Below are 21,996 nucleotides of genomic sequence, written 5' to 3'. Positions count from 1 at the left end.
TAAAACCAAAAAAAGGCAAAGAAGTATACTTTAAATTAGTGGGATGACCACCTTATTACCAAGTACTGTCCTACAATTTTAGCAGTCAGGTTTATATTTGTGTTTACAATCACAGTGCAGCCGAGTGGTTGTAGGATAAAGAGAAAATAAAAGATGTAAATATAATATGCAAATATGCTTTCAAACCAAGTAAAACCCAAACGCTGGTATGCTGTGCCATAGGAATAAAGTTTCATGACTGTTCACACAGAGACCCAGTGGGAGCAGTGAAGGATGCCTTCTAAGGCAGCCACAGCAAAGGCGAGCTGACCTCACCAGACCCTCCAACGGGCAGTCAGGGCCACGTTCACTTTGCAAGGGTGAGTTAACGAATGCTGTCAATTTGCATTTGGCTGGAGTTTTATCATTTTATTCATAATTAAATTATAAATTTATTTTGGTATTACAGTTGCATAAACGCTGTAACTGTGATTAAATTATATCTACTCTTAAGAATTCCATATTTAACTAATATTAAAATAAAAGGACGTCCACATCCAAAAGATGGATGGATGGATGGATGGATGGATGGATGGACTGAAGGAAAGACAGATAGACTAGCTAGATATACAGACAGACAGATAGAATTTGACAAGATTATTTGATCAGCTGAATTTCAGAGCCAAACCAATCCCCAGGTATCTGGAACTTCTGGGTGTGCCCTCATCACTTTCTTTTGGGAATTCCCTCTCCCCCAATGACATATCCAACTATGGGTTACCTGCCCCAACAAAGTAATCAGATAGCCCTATTCTTCTGGACACCGTGATTGGTACAGAGAAGGCATGGGACCCAAACATGGCCAGAGTAATTTTGAGAGGACTGATATAGATGAGAAGGTACTTCTCTAGAATCAGAAGTTTAAGACCCACATAAATCTGCCAAGAAAAACTTTTCTAGCACAGGAAGAAAGTATGCAGGAGAATAAACACAGCATAGGGGCAAAAAAGATGGATGGATGGATGGATGGATGGACGGACGGATGGATGGATGGATACATGGACTGAAAGAAGGAAAGATAGATTAGCTAGATACACAGACAGACAGACAGAATTTGACAAGATTATTTGATCAGCTGAATTTCAGAGCCAAACCAATCCCCAGGCACTTCAATTATGTGAGTTAATTTCATATGAGTTTAAGTTGGGTTTCTGTCACTTGTGACCAAAAGCTTTCTAACTAATATCCTAGAGCTCAATAAGAAGATGTGTCTTTAACAGGGGAACATTACTTAAGTTTGAGAAACACTGGATTACATGATTCTCTCTAACTTGAAAGTTCAAAGATTCTGTATGTGTGTTTTAATTATTTCACCAGCTTAAAAGATCAGGATCTTTTCTCTTCTTATGACCTCAGCATAGGTATTCAACAGAGAGGAAATGATGATTCTTATTTTTTGTAGTTATCACTAGAAGTATAATATCAGGCGAGGATCTTTTCTCCCCCAAGTTTAAATATAATAAAATTATTCAGAGAAGATAATTTGCAAAAAGTTAATCTTACTTTACAAGTCAGAATTAAGGGAAAAATCTCAAAGAATGCAGACGCTAACAATGGCACAAGAACACTGTAAAAGCATGTTTCCTGCAAACTACAAACCAGAAGACCGAGGGAAAGATACATAGATCTCTTTAAAGGCTTTTGAAAAGCTTTTTAGAATGATTATCTAAATGATTCTGATGAACTTAACTCTGAGATCGCTTTACCTGTCTTAAACATTTGGTTGGCAATAAGTATAAACTCCTACCAATTAGAGAAAATGAATAAAGCACTTACATTGTGAAATATATATATATAATTCAAAATAAAATGAGACTACTGAGTCAGTAAATAAGATTACAGAGTTAAATATCAAACAGATGACTCATGTGGAAAGACTTTCTTCGATTTTTTACTCCTAGGTATGTAGCTCACGGGCACTCTTCACTGAGAACCTGACATAACAGATATTGCCAAGGCCACGTCAATCCGCCGTAACACTGACCCACTGAGTGTCCATCTGTCCAGTTAAACTAATTTCACAGGAAGTCCTGCAAGTCAGCAGCTAGTCTGCATCCTAAACTCAGAAATCAGTCATCGTTCAACCCTCCACTATCAACCAACTCAGGGATTTATTTAATCGCCCTGCAGTCTTTACGAAAGGCTTTTATCCCAGGAAGAGGTTTTTATCCTTCAATCAGCTCTGAGAACAGAGAACAAATCTAACTCGATACAACATAATAAATTTATACGGTTTAATAAATTATTAGTTGAAAAATGTTTGGGGGATAAACTAATAAATACTGAGCAGTTCCAATTAGCCTTTTCAATTATGAAAGAAATCTTTCCCAAGAATTATTAAAAGGCACTGGGAAGTTCAAACAAAGTTCTAAGTGAATTTGTGTTTTCAAATCCAGAGGAAGGGGAGCATCTCAGTAAGGCATGTTCTCTGTCATCAGATGAAAGGTGAAGACGAAAACTTTATCCATACAACTTGAAAGCAGTTTCAAATATTTTAAAAGAAAATGATATCAGAGACCAGAGTCAAATCATCTATTTAGGTGGAATTACTTAAAAAGGAAATTTTGTTACACGACATAATCAAAATGCTAAAAAGTGCTCATCTTGAGGTGCTGAAGACATGACCTTGTGAAAATACTGGCAGTTTCTAGAGACCTTCTGATCACAAACTGAAAAAAAAAAGCTACTGAATAGTACTACAGGCCTATTTAGATGATGTCATACTAAGCACACAGATATCTCCATCTATGACTAATGGCGACTGCATTAATTCTACCACATTTTAGGAATCATGATCTTGTATTTCAAGACCTGAATGGATCTGCATTTGAAACCTGGAGAACACTAGAGCTAGAAGGGCAATGAGAAATATCCTTTCAGGGGCTCCTACGGATTCTTCCAGAAAGGAAGAATTCAATCCACATGAGGACTTTTAGGTCACTAACAACTGCTTAGAGCTGGCTGTATGGACCCCCTGGTTATACACAATAAAAGCAAAAAAGGCCGTAATTGCACCATCAGAAAAATATTATAAATAACATTGAAGTCAGATTGAGTCCATGCCCACAGAGTTTTATCTTTAATACTAGTGACTGCTTAACAAACCATTTGTCTGAAAATTGTGAAAAGTTTCTGTCCCTATGTAGTTATAGAAAGAGTCACTTTTAAGAGCACATAGCAATGTTTATTTTATATTCATCATCTGATTTTAATAAAAATATCTTGCAAACAACGATGTTTCAGCTGTTAGAGATGAGAAAAAAATTACCAAAAAGAAAGGATCACAAACACAGGACCTGGAAGGTCAACTAATTCAGCACAGCCCTGCAGGGTCGAATGAAAAGTCTACAACAGAAAACTACACGGGGTGTGAAGGTTCTGGGCTCTGATCCAAACAGTCATAAAAACTTGTCCTCACTTAATATTTCCTATTTCCAGTATATACCAAATATTCTCAAGCTTTTGCCTAGTACAAAACAAAGCAATAAAAAGTCAATTATATTACCCCTACCACACTAAATGACCTAAAATATCACCCACTACCACAGAGCTGATTAGTAACTAATGAAAGGTAACATTATTTTAATATGCTGTCAAGAATAACAACAGCTGTTAAGCGGCGTTAGCAGGGGAAGGCTGTGCTGTGAATGCATGAGCCTTAAGAGCCCTTAATTAAGACAGGATCTCTGGCCTGGAGGACTGCAAAGTTGTCTACAATAGTGAGGGTGGAAGTTTTCCACATATTGCGGTTACTAGTTTCAAATGCATTTTTATGCCAGTAGATTATGACTTGTTCAACTGACTCTCTCAAATTCATATAAACAGGCTGTGATTATGAAAAAGCGTATATTCTAGGCTCCAAGCTACAGATTTTAATGGGGTGCTTAGCTCCAGAGCTGAAGATAGTTACAAGAAACAGTGTAACAGAGCAGCACAACTGCATTCAAGGTCAACCAGAATTCACAGGTGTTTAAATGAGAATTTAGGAATGCCAGGAACTCCATTCTGTTCAATGACTGCTACTGAGTGCAGCTCATTCATGTCCGGGGACAGGATAGAGAAGCGTGCATGCATGAATGTCAAAGGACAACAATTAAATCAAATAACTAGAAATAGTTCCATCAACACGCCTGTTTACAGGCACAGATGGCCAATCTAAGTGAATCCAAATGTATTTCAAATCCTAAAACATGCCAAATGCCTCTACAGAACTATCCTGTTTCATGGGTTCCTGAATCACATACGGTATTCATTTACACTTACAAAGTGTAATAAAAGGGAAAAAAGCAAAGCAATGTGAGCTTCTAGTTAAAAAATAAAATCTTAGCTGTAAAGTTAAAATGTCTGCGATAAGTTTGTACCAAAACCATGTGAATCTTACTGGATTTAGCTGTTTGGCATTTTTATAATCAACTAACGTTCAAACTCTCAGTCTCAAGTCTCCAGTTAATGCCACCAAATTTCAGCCCAAACTGGAATATTGTTTTGTGAAGAACCTCTGGGTACACACAAGCTCTCAGATTATATTCTTTACACTGACAACTTTCAGCACTTTGCAACTCCTAAAATGAGGGCCTGTACTACTCAAATATTGGACACTTTCGCTTTCCAACTTATACGCAACATAAACTCTTCTCTTAAGACCATATGTACACACATATATATCATAGAAAGTGTTCAGCCTGTTGTCAACATCAACTATAATATAAAAACCTTAACTGAAAAACAGTATATAGTCTCAGACGATCTAAATTTTACACAGAGCAGTATAATTTTGAGAATTAGGGTTTTAATCCTATACTACTTGGGAGAAGTAATGCGAAAAGAAATGTAACTTAACTCTTTTCATTTATTTTCCAATAATATGTTACTTTCAATGTTTTGGCAGGCTTTGAAAGTGAAGTGTATGACTAGTTAAAAACTACCACAAACTATCCCAAATTTATGCCATTGGGGGAGGGGGGTGAAGGACATTTATGCTGATTTATAAAACGACTTTTTTCTTTCAACTGTTAATAATCAGCCTAAAGAACACCTCCATGAACAGCCACACACGCTGAAAAACTCAGCCCGGTTCTCTGCCCACTCCCCGTTCTGTGCGCTAGGATTCACGGGGGGCAGAAGGTGGAAACGTAGGGGGAAAGGAAAGTGAGGACAGATGGCCTTGGGGTAGCAGGTGACATCTGAACACTGTCAACCGACAGCAATCAATAACTCCAGACCTGGATGGCCTTAGTGCCTCGCCCCAAACTCACAGAAAAGTGCCCTTTGAGAAGAAACCACTTTCCTTTCCGGGTTTACTCTGGTCGCTCCAGATTTAGGATTTTGAAGGAAGAAAGAGAAAGAGGGAAAGAGGATTTAAAACGAAGGTGGAGTAATTAAACAAAACATAAGATTTGTCCCAAAGCCATCGCCTCTGTCCAAAAACCCCGAAAGTGATCAAATCGACAACTCGTTAGGAGAAAGGGTTAAAAAGAGCCACATCTAACACCCCAAAGTAATACATCCCCAAGAGACTAAAGGAAGACAAAAATGTCTTACAATCTATATTCAATGAAACATCGCCCCACCGGTGTGACCCGGCGCCACCACCCAGCACCCGGCCCCCGCCGCACCCCAGGGGAAAGTGGGACAGGGGGGATGCTGAAGGAAGTACCTTGTTTTGTCTCCAAAGGGCAACATAGCAAACGCGGGAATTTCGAGGTGCAGATCCTGCGGCCCCGGCGGACCCTGGACTCCAGGAGGCGCCGGGGGTCCACGACGCGCCCAGGTGAGACCCAGATTCGAAGCCAGGTCCCCTACCGCCCCCGCCGCCGCGCCGCCGCCCCGCGCTGCGCCGCCTGGCGGGGAGCGCCCCGCAGAGCCGAGGCCGCGCGCCGGCGGGTGGGAGCCCAGCGCCCAGTCCCGGCCGGCTCCTCCACCATCACCGCCCCTTGCGCGCCTCGCGGGCGGCCGGGCCGGCCAGCGCGGGCTGCCCGATGGCCGCTGCCCAGAGCCGGCGGGGCGCGGTTCGGGACCCTTCTGCAAAGGCGTGGGTCCTCGAGTGGGCCCGAGTCCGCGCGCAGCAGCCTCGCCCGCGCCCCGGCTTCGCACCGACTCCTCGGGCTTCGGAGGACCCGCCCGCCGCGCGCTCTCCGCTCCACCCTCCTCGTCCCTCGGCTTCAGCCTCAGTTCCTCCCCAACTCTCAGGCAAGCGTTTCCCACGCGCGCCCCGACTGCCTGCTGCGCCGCCGCCTCCCAAAGGACAGGTTCCCTCCCCGCCCTCCGCCGCGGCCGCCCGGCGCTTGGCTCCTGACCAGGAGGAGCCGGCCTCATGGGGTCGGCTGGGGCCGCGCGAGACCCGCCAGCCCCCCGGGGTCCGCTGCCCGCCGCTCTCCCCCGCGCCCTTTGTGTGCGCGCCGCGATCCCCTCCGCGGAGCCCTTTTGGCGGCGCCGCCTTGGGCGCAAGAGCGAGTGAAAGGAGGCGCGCGGGACAATCGGGGGACTGGAAGGGGGCAAAAGGCACTCACTCTGGGAAGGTTCAGGCATGTTGCTGCCTTTGGACTTCCTCGTGGTCTCGCCCCTTCCCCGGCTTCCCCGCCCCGCCAGGGCGGGGGAGAAGCGGAGCCGCTGGGACCGAGTTGGAAATGGTGCTTGCGGAGCTGCAGGGAAGGGGCTCAAAAACTGTTTTGGTTTCGCTAAGGATATTTAGGGGAACCAGGAGGCTAGAGAAGGGCTGGAGGAAGGCCCGGGAGCACGGCTGTATGAAAATAATCTTGCTCCCAGGGAATACCAGGGCGATCACGGTTGGGGGCGGGCGCGGGGGCGGAACGTACATTTTTGTATTTGAACTTTGTGAGCAAGTTGGATCGAATCCGACGCTTGGGTTTTTTGACTGTACTCGCCTTAAAGTCGAGGTCTCTACACCAAGTAGGACCAAGGACCTACTTCAAAAGCGAAGGGCCTGGGAACGGAGAGGGTTTAATGGTGAACGAAGGGGAAAATTCAAAAGAGGGGAGAGATCAGCCCCAGGTCACGCTCCGCGCCCCGGTCGCGTCTTCCCTGGATGCTCTTCTTACCTGGTGGCTTTCCTAACAAAGTAAGAGGAGGTAAAGTCCCAGTGATCGTCCAGCCAGGCTTCCACTGTGTCCTGCTCCCGCTGCGGCGGCGGCGGCGCAGAGCCGAGGCCGGCCAGCTCCATGATGGGCGCAGCGCGTCTCTGCGGCTCGCGGGCGCTGCTCGGCCGCCCCAGCAGGGGTTCCTCCCTCGGAGGAGCAGGCTGCTGCCGCGAGACGCTCCCTCTTCGCCTTGCTCCAATCTGGCCGGCTTTCGGGGAAGCGGCTCCGGCACCGGGCCAGCCTTCTGCCGCGCCCCGCGTCTCCCAGTCCTCACGGCTCCCAGGTGTGCCGGGCGGGGCCCTGCGCCGCAGCCTCGCGCCCTCCTTGGGGTCCGGCCGAGCCTGGCTCTCGCAGGCTCTCGAGTACCCAGATTGCGAGGCGGCTGCGGCGGCGACTGGCAAGCTCTCCGGAAGCTAAGTGGTCACGGCTAGAAGGAGGCCACGCGGCCGCTGGGATGCGCTGTGTGCCATGCCGGCTCCCGGGGAGCGCGCAAAGGTGACTGTAGTGTGTTCTCGGAGTGGCCTACTCCAGGAAAGGGAAGGTCGCGATGTGGAGACCCATCCCGAGCCCAGAAAGCGGGAGCTCGGGGAAGTTTCGCCCGAACGTGAGAGGTGGTGCTACCTTGGGCGCTTTTCCTTGGGCCTGGGAGAACAATGACTGTCCCGTCTCGCTTTCCTCCAGCCTAGCGCTCCGGTCTGCGGAGAGTGGGGACCGATCTCCCTCGGAGCCCAGCCAGTGCGGTGGCTCAAATCGCCTAGCCACCGACCATGGCCGGGTAAGGAGAGGGGCGTGTGCCGCCAAGACAGATGTCCGGGTCTGGGTGGGTAACTTCCAGCAAAGCCATTCCCGTACTTCATGTTAATAAGAACAACAATAATCATTATAAGCTAAGTGCCTTTGCATCAGACAACCCCTTTTCGTGACTAGAAAAAGATTTTCCGGAAAAAGAAAAAGGTAAACTGAAATAATCAGGGATGGTTTGTGAATGAAGTCAGAAAACAAGGACATCTCTCTACAATTAGGGTAACTTGAGAGCACCGGTGCTAAGCCGGTACAGAGCAGAGCAGCCAGTTTCCCACTTGACATTAATTCGTCATTTATATTTAACTGGAATTAACATGGACACACACACACTCTGGAAAAAGAATCTCTATAAAAGGGATCAGCCTTCCTTCTCTGTTTTGTACCATCCCTGTCATGTTTTACAAGAAGAAATTGGTGTCTTCCTCTGCTTTGTCCTCACCCCCATCTCCCTGTCCTGCATTTGCAATTTTAGAATGGTATTTCGCAATGACCTAAATTTTGGGGCAGAATTAAATCTGGCGTTGTGTGTTTCACAACGTGTGAACGACCCCATTAGCAGCGATATACCAAAAGTGATTGAACTGACATACTTTTACAAACTCCTATCAAAACATTCTTGGCAAGAACGTAAGACATTACTCACTACATAGAAACACATAATTAAATTGATAATATGAGAAGGTTAAAAAAGGTCTTCCATTTCTCCAGTGCAATGGTGTATCTTTCCCACATTAAAGAATTGTCCTTTTGTAACTTCAGTTTCTCGAAAACTTGACTGTGGTACGCAAGTAACCACAAGCCAATAAAAAGTAAGCAAAGCAGTAGTGTGTGAAGTAGTGCGTGATAAATTGTGTCCGATTTTAAAATGAGAGTTCTCTCTTCATGTGTTACTGTGATACTGGTGACAGTGCTCTTGAAGTAGAGACTTTCTCCTCACTGCTCAGTGTTTCCCTGTGGAAATCCATGTGTTTCTTCGAACAGGAAGTCAATTATAATTTAAAACTCCACTTACCTACTAAAGATGGAGTCAATTTTTGGCTTGAATTATTTGCTTTGGTTGGCTGCCTTGATTAAATAAACAGACTCTATCCAAGTGTCCTTTTTTCTCTCCTAACCTTAAAGGGTTAAATTATCAGAAATTAGGAAGGTTTCTAAAAAACTCACTGCAAGAAAAGCAATCCATGGATTTTCCCATCGGTGAGTCTCAATTCCCTGTGGTGTAGATGGTGGATTGGGGGTTCCCGCTTAAGTCTTTTACCTGAGGTGAGCATAATACAAGGGATATGCTCTAGAATGCTCTAGAAAGTTCAGGAAAAAATTGTAACAATACCTCTTGTAATTTTAAAGTACTTAAAGGTAAGTGTATTTTGAACAGACCTCACCCTGGCCTCTTGTTTTTTAGCTCCATTTTATTCTATCCCAATTTGCTCAATTATTTTATGTTTTTAACTTATTGGTATGGATTGCTCTAAGCATCTCAAATTTTGTTTTAAAATGAGTTGAAGAATGAGTAAATAATAAACATTACCAGGAAATAACTTGGAAAATGCTGTTAATGCCATTTACAACAAACAAATGTGACTTGACAGAAAGCCTTCCAATGCATTCCCATTGTACTAGAATAAAACCCAAACTCTGTAACATGGCTTACGAAGTTCTACGTGAGTGACTTTTACCTACCTCTACTGTTAAAGGCTTTGGTCACACAACCAGAATAAACAAACAAAATGATGGATGATCAAGTTCCTTTTCCAAAAAAGAGAACACAAATTGTAAGAGTCATGACATCTTTCTTGCCTTGCCTTGTTATTTTTCCAAATGCCACACGATATCTTCTGCTCCCTTGCAGCAATCCTGTGTATTCTAGGCTCGATAAAATTGAGTAAATATATTTGCACATATAATGGTATCTAGGTTTCTCACTGTTGAAGGAGTAAGACTAGAAGGTGCATTGTGGTGTTGAAATGGAATTGGAGGTTAAAAATAAAATGTATGTGTGTATGTGTGTCTGTCTGTGGGGAAATCCCACATAACAAGGAAACGCAGGCAGCTTCTAATAGCTGTGGGCAGCCTCCAGTTGACAGCCTACAAGGAGCTCTGGCCAGCAAGAAAATGAATCCCTCAGTCTTCTAACTACAAGTAGGTAAAATCTGCCAACAACCTGAGTGAGCTCCGATATTTCCCCAGTTAAACCTCAGACGAGACCACAATCCCAGCCCATACATGGATTGCAGCCTTGTGAGATGCTAAGCAGAAGTCATCTTCATAATTATCTTAATAATATTGAGTCCTACAATCCATGAACATAGTATGTTTATTCATTTATTCCGGTCTTTTAAAATTTCTCCCAGCAATGTCTCGTAGTTTTTAATGTATATGTGTTGCATATATTTTGTTAAATTTATATATGTATGTATCTATCTATATATCTATCCATCTATCTAGCTATCTATATTCCAGCTGTGTCACTGAGAGGTACTAGAAGCAATGATCTTCTAGTAGCAATGAGTACCCTTAGTACCCAGATTTTGGTTTCTAAATACCATTCTCCACTTTAAAAGAAACTAAGAGCCTTTGGAGAAAATATTCCACATCTAGGACAGGGAAAGTGCAAGTGCCCAGAAATTTTGTTTTGCCAGAAAATAAAAAAGGCTTAAAAATGACGGCAATTATGTATCAGAAGGACAGAAGATATAACAGAAGGGGGTTTCCAATGGACAGATTTGGAGCACTTGGAATATCAAAATATATAGTAGTAGTAACAAATTATAAACCATTGACTAAAGAAACTGTGATTCTATACTGATATGAATAAATAACTAGATAAGTAAATAAATAGGAGAGAAGAGAATGTCCCTTACAGTAGAATGCCAAGTAATAAACATAAAAGGAATCATATAGTTAGAAAATCATTAGCAGTTGCTGAAACTAATAGGCGAAAGTTTGGTGATGACTGCGATATTTACATCATCTTAAGGTATCTCCTCACAAGTTACATATTAGTTACCATGGAAAATAGTATCTGTACAATGAAGAGACCTTGTGGATACCTCTCTAACCAAGTGATCATTTAGATATCGCTTTATTGGAGAAACCAACCATATATACCTTTTAATAGGATATACTGAGAAGGCCTCAACATCACTTCTGTGTTAGTCCTGCCAAAAATCTGAATCTAATCATGAGGATTAGATTGAGGAATTTCCACATAAACACACCCATTTTGAAGGACTTTCTACAAAATAACTGGCCTGTATGCTTCAAAGATTCCCAGGTTGAGAAAGATGAAGACCAAAGAGGTGTCTATTAGTTATTTATTGCTATGTAACAATATTACCACAGTTTTAGTGGCTTAAAGCAACATACCTACATCATCTTCTAGTTTCTGTGAATAAGAAGTCAAGACTCAGCTGAACCAGCTCTTCTGCTCAGGGGGTTTCATGAGGCCATCAAGGTGTCAGTCAGAGCTGCAGTCTCGTCTGAGTTCACCTGGAGAAAGATCCAAGTTCACTCAGGCTGTTGACAGAATTCAGTTCCTTGCGATTGTAGAACTGAGGGATTCTTTTCCTTGTTGGCTTCTAGCTGGCTTCCAGCCCTCTCTGATTCTAGAAGCCACCTTTACTTCCTTGCCACATGGAATTCCCCAACATGGCTGCTTTGTTCCTCAAAGCCAGCAAGAGAGAGACTCCAGCAAGATAGGCACTGTAATCCTATGTAACATAATCATGCAATCACATACACATAATCACATACACCCTATCACCTTCACCTTATTGTGTTTGTTGGAAACAAGTCAAATCCTGCCCTCACACAAGAGGAGGGGATCACACCAGGATGTGAACACCAGGAGGTGGGGATGGTGGAGGCCAGCACAGCAATCCGTCTGGAATAACACTGTGATAAAGCATGGTGACTGGGTCATAGCGTATGTTCAGCAGATCTTTGTTGGGTCAATTTAAGAAATGTGGGCTTTCTCTTAGAGTCCTTGGGCAGTATTTCTATATACATATTGTATGTAAATGATATCAGCAATTAATCTTTGATAAGAATAAATAATTCTTTACTTCTTTTAGTGGTCTTTGGAAGTCTTATCACACTTAATAAGATCACCTTTTACTCTTAGCAGCACTAGGCTTGTGTGAAACAGCAGATTTCTGAGGATAGTGTTGGAGTACATGTTTCAAGTTGTTGCAAAGTACAGATCAGCCTAGTACTTGAAATCCATGAATTTAAATCAGATCATAATTCTCAATCTCAAAGACAGAGCCAACTCATGAAAAATAAAACTGTGTTATAGTGCAATGATTCCAATCAGTACACAATATTTTCTTTCCCAAATCAAACATGAGGTTTTCTACCCAAGTCTCTTGTAGCAGCCAAGAATTTAGTTTGATGCACAAAGGCTGATCCATGTAAAAAGACATTATGCAGAGGATGGTGTGCAGCTGTTCTTCGTATCAATGAAGGTCACACAGAGAGGAAATGGCCTTACATTAAAACAGGAGGGATTTGGGACAGATACTAAACACACTTTCCTGACAGAGGGATGTAGTACAGATGGATTCATGATGAAAAACAACTGTGGAATTTTTCCCTAGAGATTCTCACAAATGGGGTGGACACCCATCTGTTGATGATGCTTTGAGGTCCCTTCTAAGAAGCAGATCACTGCAGGAGCTCCTGAGGTTCCCCTCTGCCCTTTCACCTGCATATGGAGAGTGTGTTAAACAGACGAATTATGTTGTTTTCATTGATAAATAATATGAACCACTCGTAGAAACATAAAATCACATAAAACGCTCATACCCAGAACAAATCTATACACTTCCCATCCACTTTCCTGTTAAAGAAGAGATTCCTTTCTCTAGAGAAAATATCCTGCAGTAGTCAGAATGACTAAAAATAAAATAATGAGTTTAGAGAGAGAGCGGCGAGTGAAACGCTTTGAAGCCAACTGCATCCAGGTGTGACACACTTAACTAAAAGCCAGTTTAAAAGTAGGTCATTGAAAATAGACTCTTTAAAGGCTGAAGGAACAAAAATGTGTGTTTTCAAAAGAAAATGAAGAGAAAAGAGATTTATTGATCTTGATTGCTAGTCTAGAGAATCACTTGTCTTTCCTATTTTAATAGATAAAAATTCTTTACTTGATGCTCAGAGTCTCATTTTAAAAATCTCAGATGGCTGCATAGACACCGTTGTGAAGCCTGCCTCCTCCCAAATTTGTAAGAAAAAGTAGGATTTAATTATCATGCCAGAGAAAAAGAAAGAACCTCATGACTGGAGAGAATTTTCATCTTTTAGGAGTAGCCTTTGGAGAAACTTCTTTGAATCAATTGTTTTAAAACAAAAATCAACATTTTACAATTTAATAAAATCAATGAAAACTCACGCAAGATTCCAAAATTAGGAATACTATAAAATGTGCAAAATTTTTCACTCAAGTTTGATACATGACTTGAAAATACATTTTTGAATAAACAAAGGCTGTATGGCGATATAGATTAAGCTAGAAGTTCATTCTTTATAGATGCGGTCATAGTGACTCAATTTCCCTACTCCTTTCTTATAGGAAAATTAACAATATAGTGAAAGGGAATAACTTGCAGTCATACTAATCTATAAGTTCCAGGATAAAATTTCCAGCTGTGCTTACATAAAATGTTGTCTTTAAGTGATAGCACTTCCAAGAAGAGTAATCAGTAAATCAATAGAAAGAAGGAACTACCTCCTCATAACAGGCCCCAATTCCTTCAGTTCACTTATTTTCATTCTTCTCTGTGAGCTCACTGAGCTGGTGCATAAATTAGAAGCATTGCACAAACTATTCCAGCATGAGAGTAAGGCCTGCAAAATCTCTTTCATATTAGGGCTGGGAATCTGAAAAACGTTTTAATAATGTCTTAAAACTCCCCAATTGATCAATGCCAGTGATTTTCTCTTTGCAATAGTTGCCTTGGAAGGCCATCTATTTTGATCCACTGTGTTGCCATTGCTGAAAACATCTCGGGAAATTCCTCTTTGGAACACTTTCAGAGTCTGCATTAGTCTTTTTGCATCTCTTCGTTACTGACAATATTTTGGTTTACTTTATGCTGAGAGTGAATTTGTTTCTTTATATATTTTAAACAGCCAAAAGTCACTCTACCTATGGACTGGTGGGAAATACAATTTTTTTTTCTGTAAAATGAGAAATGGTTATAAAGTCATGGGACTGATTTTTGTTCTCTAGATTGGAAGTTTATATTCTCCTTTTGATATGCTGGCATTGTGTCCATGGGCAATTTAGTCAACTGCTCAATGCTTCAGTTTCCTTCTTTGTAACAGGAGTAAACAACAGCCCACATAGACTTGTTGTGACTATTAAGTGACATCATAAATGTACAGTAGTAATTAGAGTGCCCAGCACACAGTTAGAGCTCAATAATTCTTGCTCAGAGAATAACTACATGAAGGGACTTCCAGCCTCCTCCTTCCTATCAGACTCCTTTCTCCATCTATTCAAATCCAGCGCATCATCCAAAACTGACTCCGAATCCAGTCTCTGAAGTCACCTCTTTGGTGTAACTAATTCATTTTGCAATTCTCTCTTTCCAACCCATCTTGGAGTCTTGAAGATTGATCTTTCATCATGACTCTTAAATCCATCCCCTTTTCTCTATCCTACTTCTTGTCTTCAACCTGTGAATCCATGCACTCTCCATGTCGCAGGCAGAGTGCTCTCTAAAGCGTAAGCCTGGTGGAGTCGCTTTCCTCCTGAAACACTTTAGTGCCTCCCCATTGTCCTCTGGTAAAGGACAATCTTCTCAGTAGAACTATAAGGCCATTTGCCCTCTGAACCCGGTTTACTGCGGAGGCAGCAGTGCCACAATTCCATAAATGTAGCATGTTCTCGCTTTCCCAGGACTTTGCATGTGGCTAAAATATGCTCTCGTACTCTGGCTTCAGGCTAACTCCTACTGTTTCCTCTGGGTTTAATTTAGAGTTCAGATGCTCCCTGAAGCACACACTCCCAGGCCCACTTTGGTCCCCACCTCCCACACAAGTCTCATTTAGGTATCTCTCTTAAGTAATCTTACAGCACCCGCTCACTCATTGCACCTTATTGTAAAGCTCTATTTATTTGAAATTTATTTCCACATCGGAACATGAGCTTCTGGAGGGAAGGCACTGCGTCATGTTCATGCTGGTCCTAGTTGAGCCCCCCAGGACCTGGTGTTCATATATGTACCCCTAGAAACATAAAAGGGATCAGTAATCATTTATTACATGAACGAATGAACAAATAATGTTTCTGACACCTTATTTACTATTCTTGTGACTCACTAACAATTTTTATTGCTATTAGGATTATTTTTTAAATCTTGGAAATCCTTGGAAAAACCAATACCTTCTCCCAAATAGATGCATAGCTAATCCTCTCTCTTAATGTGGGTCTCTGCTCACCATCCATCTCAGAGAAGTTTCCTCAGATCACATAAGGAAATAAGACACACAATCACCCCACTGCCAAACACAGCTGTGTTTTTCCTGATAGCATTTATCTGTTCTGGAAATTATAGTCTATATTTATCATTTGTTTGTTTATTCCTGATCTCTGTAATCGCCGTAAGACTGAGTTTGTTTGATTTTTACCAGTGGGTTCTCAGCTCCTACAATATTGCCTGGCACAGAGTGGATGCTTAATGTTAGTAAGGTATTGAATTCCAGATTATAAATTCCCTGAGAACAGTAAAATGCATATGCTGCACATCCTCTAACCTGAAATGTTAGAGTATATAATTGATAGGTATATATACATATATTAGTTGAAGTTGCCTTCAAAAAGCTGGTATCTACCTTTGTATCTTTTCAGAGAGGTTAATATTATGGATGAGTAACAGGGAGCCTCTTCAGACAGACAATCCTTGTGGGTAGGCATTGGGGGGGGGGGAATTAAAAATTAAGTGAGCATCTCCAACCTGTGGAAAAGGAGGCAAAAAGTTTCTTTGAATCAGATCTTTGTTCTGCTAAGAATCACTTGAAGTTTTGCCCTTATCTAAGTTTTGCCTACATTTATGTAAATGTAGGATAGGAAGGTTTCTCCTGTCTGAAGTGGAAGGAAGATCTTGAAACAAAAGGCTGCCGTTCTCTAAGACCCGTGAGCAAAGGAAGCCCCTGAGATAGAGTTAGATTAATTTGTACAAGAAGCTTCGAAATTCTGGAGGAGAGAAACTCAAACATGTGACTTTGTTCCCTGTGATTTGGCACGGGGGGGATGGGGGATCTGTCAAGTTGAATCAGGGTGTCCCTGACCTAGGCTCAGAGGCAGAGATGAGCAAGGGCTCCCCCAGGAAAACTCATCTGCAGAAAGGGTGGAGGTGGATTTACCCCAAAGCTAAGGAAGCTTTTAGGGTCCTTCGCTCACAGGGCCCCTTCTTCAGTCTCTGAGTGGGTCCCTAGCAATGTGTCCACATGGTTGTGTGTGTTTAACTGCTGCCTGATGAAGACAGCTGACTCTCGCCAGCCCAACCTTCCAATCTTGGACTTCTTCAGTAGCATCACTGGAGTGGCTGCAGCCATTTTGGGATCCAGCTAAGGGGAGGTTGATGTAGAGATATGTTTAATTTAGTTTAGTTTAAAGGTGACATCTTTAACTGGTTCAAAGTCAATTCTTTTTATTGTTAAGTTTTTGCTAGCTGCCCTAGTGCAGGAATGACTAACAAGAATATTCCTACCACCCACTCTTCAGAATCCCCTGGTCCCAGGACAAAAAGGGCCAGATTTCCTGTGGTGCCCTGTATCACCTGTCACTAGACGTATGTGGACTATTCAAGAGAAACAAGCTCTTTCTATTTGGGGAACCTGGAAAACTATGATGAGACTTAGTTTAAAATGAGACTACAAGATGTTTTAAAGTCACTGATTTGATGGTTAGCAAAAGATTCTGGAAGAAGTGGAATCTAAATGCCACTTTACCAGTGTTTGCTGAAGAAGGTGTTAACTGTTTGACTCCTAAGACAAAGCAAAGAGAAGAAGACGTAGAGTGTGATTTTTGAGGCTTTTGCCTGAGACTCTACCACTCCCTGCCCTCCACCAAAAAACTTGTCTGGAAAACTGAGCCTCACGATGGAAGAAGACCCAGTGTCCAACAATGCTGGTAGGTCAAGCGCACTGCCTCCCAAGCCTCAGCACGCTGGCACGCACAGACTGACACGGTGCTCGCTGCTCTAGTGTAGGAATCACTTGTAAGAATATTCCATAGGCAGATTCCAACTGGAAGTAAGGTTATTTTTCCTGTAGGTGGAGAAATTGAGGTACCAGAAATGGAGAGTGTGCTTTGAGGATGAAACTCTATCCCAAATGAAAACTCTATATGAACACTGATTAAGACGGTAAGAGTAAAAGGGACCATAATGGGAAATACAAGTGTAGGTAATGGAGGGCTTATATGGCTCTCTCCTCATGGTCATCCTTATGTTCTTAAGAACACACCCCTGTATAACTCTGGCACAGTGCTTGAAAGACCTAAGACAAGCATTTGAGGATTAGGAGAGCCATTGGATGTGCTGGACATCTTCCGTTTGTCCCTCCATGTCCTACTGTGTTCCCCAGAGGGCTGACCTGTAAGGACCACCTCATTAAGCTCCTTTGCCCTCTGGCTACTGGTTGCCTTGATAGGGAGCATCAGTATGAGATGGGGGGCAGGAGGAGAATGAGCTCAAAATCTTCGTTGACCTGATATGGTGGACTAAACATGGTGGGAAATTCTCTGCTATTTCTCCCAGTGAAAGATGGAGCCTAATTCCTCCCTCTCGATTAATCTGGACTGGCCTAAGTGGCTTGCTTGAATGACTGAATGCAGAGGGAGTGCCATTTTTGGACTTCTGAGGCAAAGTCATCACAAGAAGCCTTGCAGCCCCATCTACCCAAGTCTCTTGGAGCGCTCACTCTTGGAGCTCTGAGCTGTGATGTAAGAAGTTTGATTACCCTGTGACTGCCCTGCTGGAGGAAGCTACGGGGAAAGACTCCGTGGAAAGAGAGCAATGCTGGTCCCCCCTCAGCTATTCCGGCCTTCCCGGGCAGATATGTGAGTGAAGACACCATCTTGGAGGACATTCCAACCCCAGCAGATATATCATGGAGAAGAACCAAGAAACACAGCCAACAGCAGAACTGAGGCCCCAGATATATGACCCCCATTGAGCTGTCCCAGGCATCTCCAGCTGTTCAAACCAGCCCAGCTGAGGCTTGAGGCATTGTGAAGCAAAAATGATCCATTTCCTCTGTGTCCTGCCAGAATTCCTAGCCCACAAAATTGTGAGCATAATACATAATTATTGTTTTACCCTAGTTGGTTTGAGGGTGGTTCATTACACAGCAACCAATAACTAAGCACCTGGTAACCTCCCACTGGGTCATCCCTGGTGGGCTATGTGCCTCTGCCAAAGTCTCTTCAAGACAGCCTTCTCCACAGAGCTCTTCTTGCCATCCAGCTTGTGGGAGGTGATGGCTCCCTGCCATTACTAGCTGTACTATCCTTTGTTTTTGGCTTTCTTAAATCTTATCCACCTTTTAAAAATAGTTCCCTAATTAAACTCTCTTGAATTACCCAGTTTGAGAGTATCATCTGTTTCCTATTGGAATCTTGGCTCATCTACCAGACGTGATACACATCTCAAGACTTATTAAAGAGCAGAGGAGAAAGCTACAGTCTATGTAAGGAAGTTCAAAATTATGCTTCAGAAAGCCACAGAAAAATTTGCACTAGCTAAACAGTATGTCTGTGTACTTATATCAAGGACTTACATCGGGTAATTAGCATCTTACCCTTATTGAAATACTTTCGAAAAGACTAGGTTTTTAAGATTTTCCTTTAAGATTTTCTGGATTCAGTGAATCTTACCCATTTTGCTTTGTTTGGGAGGAAAATGGTCATTTTCTGGGACACTGCACTATTTTGTTTAACTAACAGTTATGTGACACTTTCTATCTTCCAGGCACTCTTCTAAGACCTTTGCAAATAATAACCCATTTAATTCTCCTAATAACCTTATCAGCCATGTGCTATTATTATTTTACACATGAAAACATGGGGGCGTGTAAAGATCACATAGCTGGCCCGAGGGCTCACAGCTAGTAAGTGGCCGAGCTGGTGCTCGAAGCCACACGGTAGATGTAGAGTGTGCACCCTTTACCACTGTGTTGTGCCGTTAAATCTTGCAGGAAAGATTTAGAAAACCAGAGAAATGAGTCGCGCTGCTCTGCTGTATGGTTAGCCTCAGTGAGGGCAGAGCTGATGGAGAGTGAGAAAGAGAGAGAGGTTGGATGCTCCTCACAGGGCAGACACTAGAGAGGACAAGTGCAGTAGTTATCTGTTGCTGTGTTACAAATTGCTTCAAAATGCAGTGGCTGAAAGCAACAGTAAGTTTTTATGTCTCCTGGTTTCTGTGGATGGGGAATTCACATGGGCTACAGCAGGCCCTCCAATCCTATATGTCCCGAGTCTCAGGTGGAGGATGAGGAGGCTTGGGGTTGGAATCATCTGAAGACTCCTTCCCTCCTGGGCGGGTCTAGCTGGATGTGCAGCCTGCAATACCCCTCACAACCCTCCACCCTCTCTCTGGTTCCGGGGGTGCTTAGAGGAGATGCCACCCACAAAATGAAATGTGTGGGAGTTATTATTTTGGAGAACCTGGGTTAGGTGATTATATAAATGTTTTCGTCAGGATTTCTGAAGAAAATACAGAGTAAGTTCAAACTAGGTAAAAGGATTATTTTTAAAAGCATGGGGAGAGTTTAAGAAAAACCAAAAATAAGCGATTATGTAGAACTCCAGAAGTAGCAAGGAGAGAGCCGTTACCTGTCCCAGGACTGATTGGACCCTGAGGCTATTTGAAGAGAATGTCTGTGGCCTTTAGGGAGGGAGGCAGATAACCAAGGATGAGCTGGGGGAGTAGGAGGAGGGTGACTAAACCCTCTCACCTCATTGTCCTCCTGCCCTCTGATCCCCATGTCTAACGCCCCTGAAGGCCATATGGCCAGACCAGTCTCCCAGGATCTGGAGTAGGGTGATGGTGAGATGGTGGAGAATGGGTCTGGACAGGCAAACAGAAGGTACCCAACACACCAAGATATCACCAGGGTCCGGGTGGGGGAGGGAGGAGTATGTTTTGGTGAGTCACCAGTTGTCCCTTATAGAGCTTCAGGTGAATGCTGCTGGAGTCTGTGAGGCCTCCATTAACAGACTTTCTATTTTGTTTTATCTTATGAAATTACCATTTTTGTAGGTTAAAAAAACTGGAAAAGTAGGCAATTGCGTGTAGTTCAACTTAATATTCTGGGTACTTTCCAATAAAGCTGGTATTAGATAACTGTTCATATCAGATGACTAAAAATGTGGCTCCTCATTGTTTTATTGTTGAGTATTTTCTGTATTAGCATTGCCTAAAATACTTAAGTGGAATGGGTATTCTAATTGGCCCACAGTAAACATTTTTTCGTTGTTCAGGGATGAGGCAAGACAAAAACCTAAAGTCAGCAACACTTTTGAGGTCAGCATGTTGCTCACTACAGCTCGTGGCAGTGTGAACCTGGCGCCCCACTGAAATAGGCGAACCTACCTAGCAGTTAGCCTTTCCAAGGTGGACAGCCTTGAACCCAAGCAGAGAACTGTAAGGGGTGGCCCTGAGGCAGGGTTTCAGGGAGGCCCAGCAGGAAAGAGAGAAAGAGGAGACTCAGGATAGACCATAGGAAGGGGAAGTTGTGAATTCCATGTTCAAATCATGCCTTTGACCATCTTGTCCTCTAATCACATATTATTTAGTAACCTATTGGATAAAGACATCCTAGGCTTTTGAGTTTTTTTCTCACTCTGCCATGCAGCTAGGAAGGTGTGAGGTAGAGGCTGTTTAATGTGGATTTTAAGGGAATGTTCACTGAGGCATATATTTAAAAATCCTTGGGGCTGGTCTCATGGCGCAGCAGTTAAGTTCACATGTTCTGCTTCAGTGCTCCAGGGTTCACCTGTTCAGATCCCAGCACGGATCTATGCACCACTTGGCAAACGCCATGCTGTGGTAGGTGTCCCAAATATAAAGTAGAGGAAGATGGACATGGATGTTAGCTCAGGGCCAGTCTTCCTCAGCAAAAAGAGGAGGATTGGCAGTAGTTAGCTCAGGGCTAATCTTCCTCAAAAAAAAAAAAAAAATCCTGTTACCGTCCACTAAGCACAGGGTGGAAACAGAATGTGCCCCTGAAGCAGATTTCTGTTGTCTAAGCAATGGCTTGATTGGTATGGTATAATGAGTCCCCAAAGATGTGCATGTCCTAATCCCCAGGACCTGTTAAAATGTTACCTGACATGGTAAAAGGGACTTTGCAGATATAATTAAATTAAGCATTTTGAGATAGGGACATCATCCTGGATTATCCAAGTGGTTCCAATGTAATCATGAGGGTCCTATTAAGAGGGAGGTAGGAGTGTTAAAGTTAGGAGAAGATGACGTAAAAATGGAAGTACAGATTGGAGTGATGTGGCCACCAACCAAGGGATGCTGGCATCCTCTAGAAGATGGAAGAGGTAAGGAAGGGATTCTCTTCCAAAAGGAACTAGCTCTGCAGAAACATTCATTTTGTTCCTGTAAGATTTTATTCAGACCTCTGATCTCCAGAACCATAAAAGAATAAATTTGTATTGTTTTAAACCAAATTTGTGATAACTTATAACAGCAGCCATAGGAAACTAATAATTGTGGTTTCCCTAGTTATGTGAGTATAGAGTGAGGAGGTATGCATGAGGATAGAGTCCTTTTGACACTCACTCCATGTTGTTACTCCTTACAAACCCAGATGTGAAATTTGCATGAAGAGGATAGCAGACTCAGAAATACTGGGACCAAGACACATACCCCAAAATTTGGAGTTAGAGTGAGCTGTCAGGGTAGACTCAGAGGGTTCCCATCAAGACACAGTAGCAGAGAGGGCCAATGGGATGCCTGGGGATACAGTGTCCTTAGAAAAGGGAGCAGGTCTTGGCCGATCCAGGCTCGACATAAGATCCCAAGTGTTGTTGGGA

The 21,996-nt window shown here is 43.0% G+C and overlaps 1 long non-coding RNA gene across 1 annotated transcript in view; it reads right to left on the bottom strand.

Annotated features, from left to right (window-relative positions):
• LOC138922940 (uncharacterized) overlaps window positions 1-6,784 on the bottom strand; it is a 38,755-nt gene extending 31,971 nt beyond the window's left edge. Inside the window, exon 1 of the long non-coding RNA XR_011436077.1 lies at window positions 6,549-6,784. This is a non-coding gene — a long non-coding RNA (uncharacterized lncRNA). The remainder of the gene's footprint in view (window positions 1-6,548) is intronic.
• Window positions 6,785-21,996: the final 15,212 nt, after the last annotated feature.

Source organism: Equus caballus, unplaced genomic scaffold (genome assembly GCF_041296265.1).
Source record: "Equus caballus isolate H_3958 breed thoroughbred unplaced genomic scaffold, TB-T2T haplotype1-0000019, whole genome shotgun sequence".
In the NCBI taxonomy this organism is placed as follows: domain Eukaryota; kingdom Metazoa; phylum Chordata; class Mammalia; order Perissodactyla; family Equidae; genus Equus; species Equus caballus.
The sequence above is the reverse complement of the archived record's forward strand: the minus strand, read 5'-3'. Positions and strand labels throughout refer to the sequence as shown.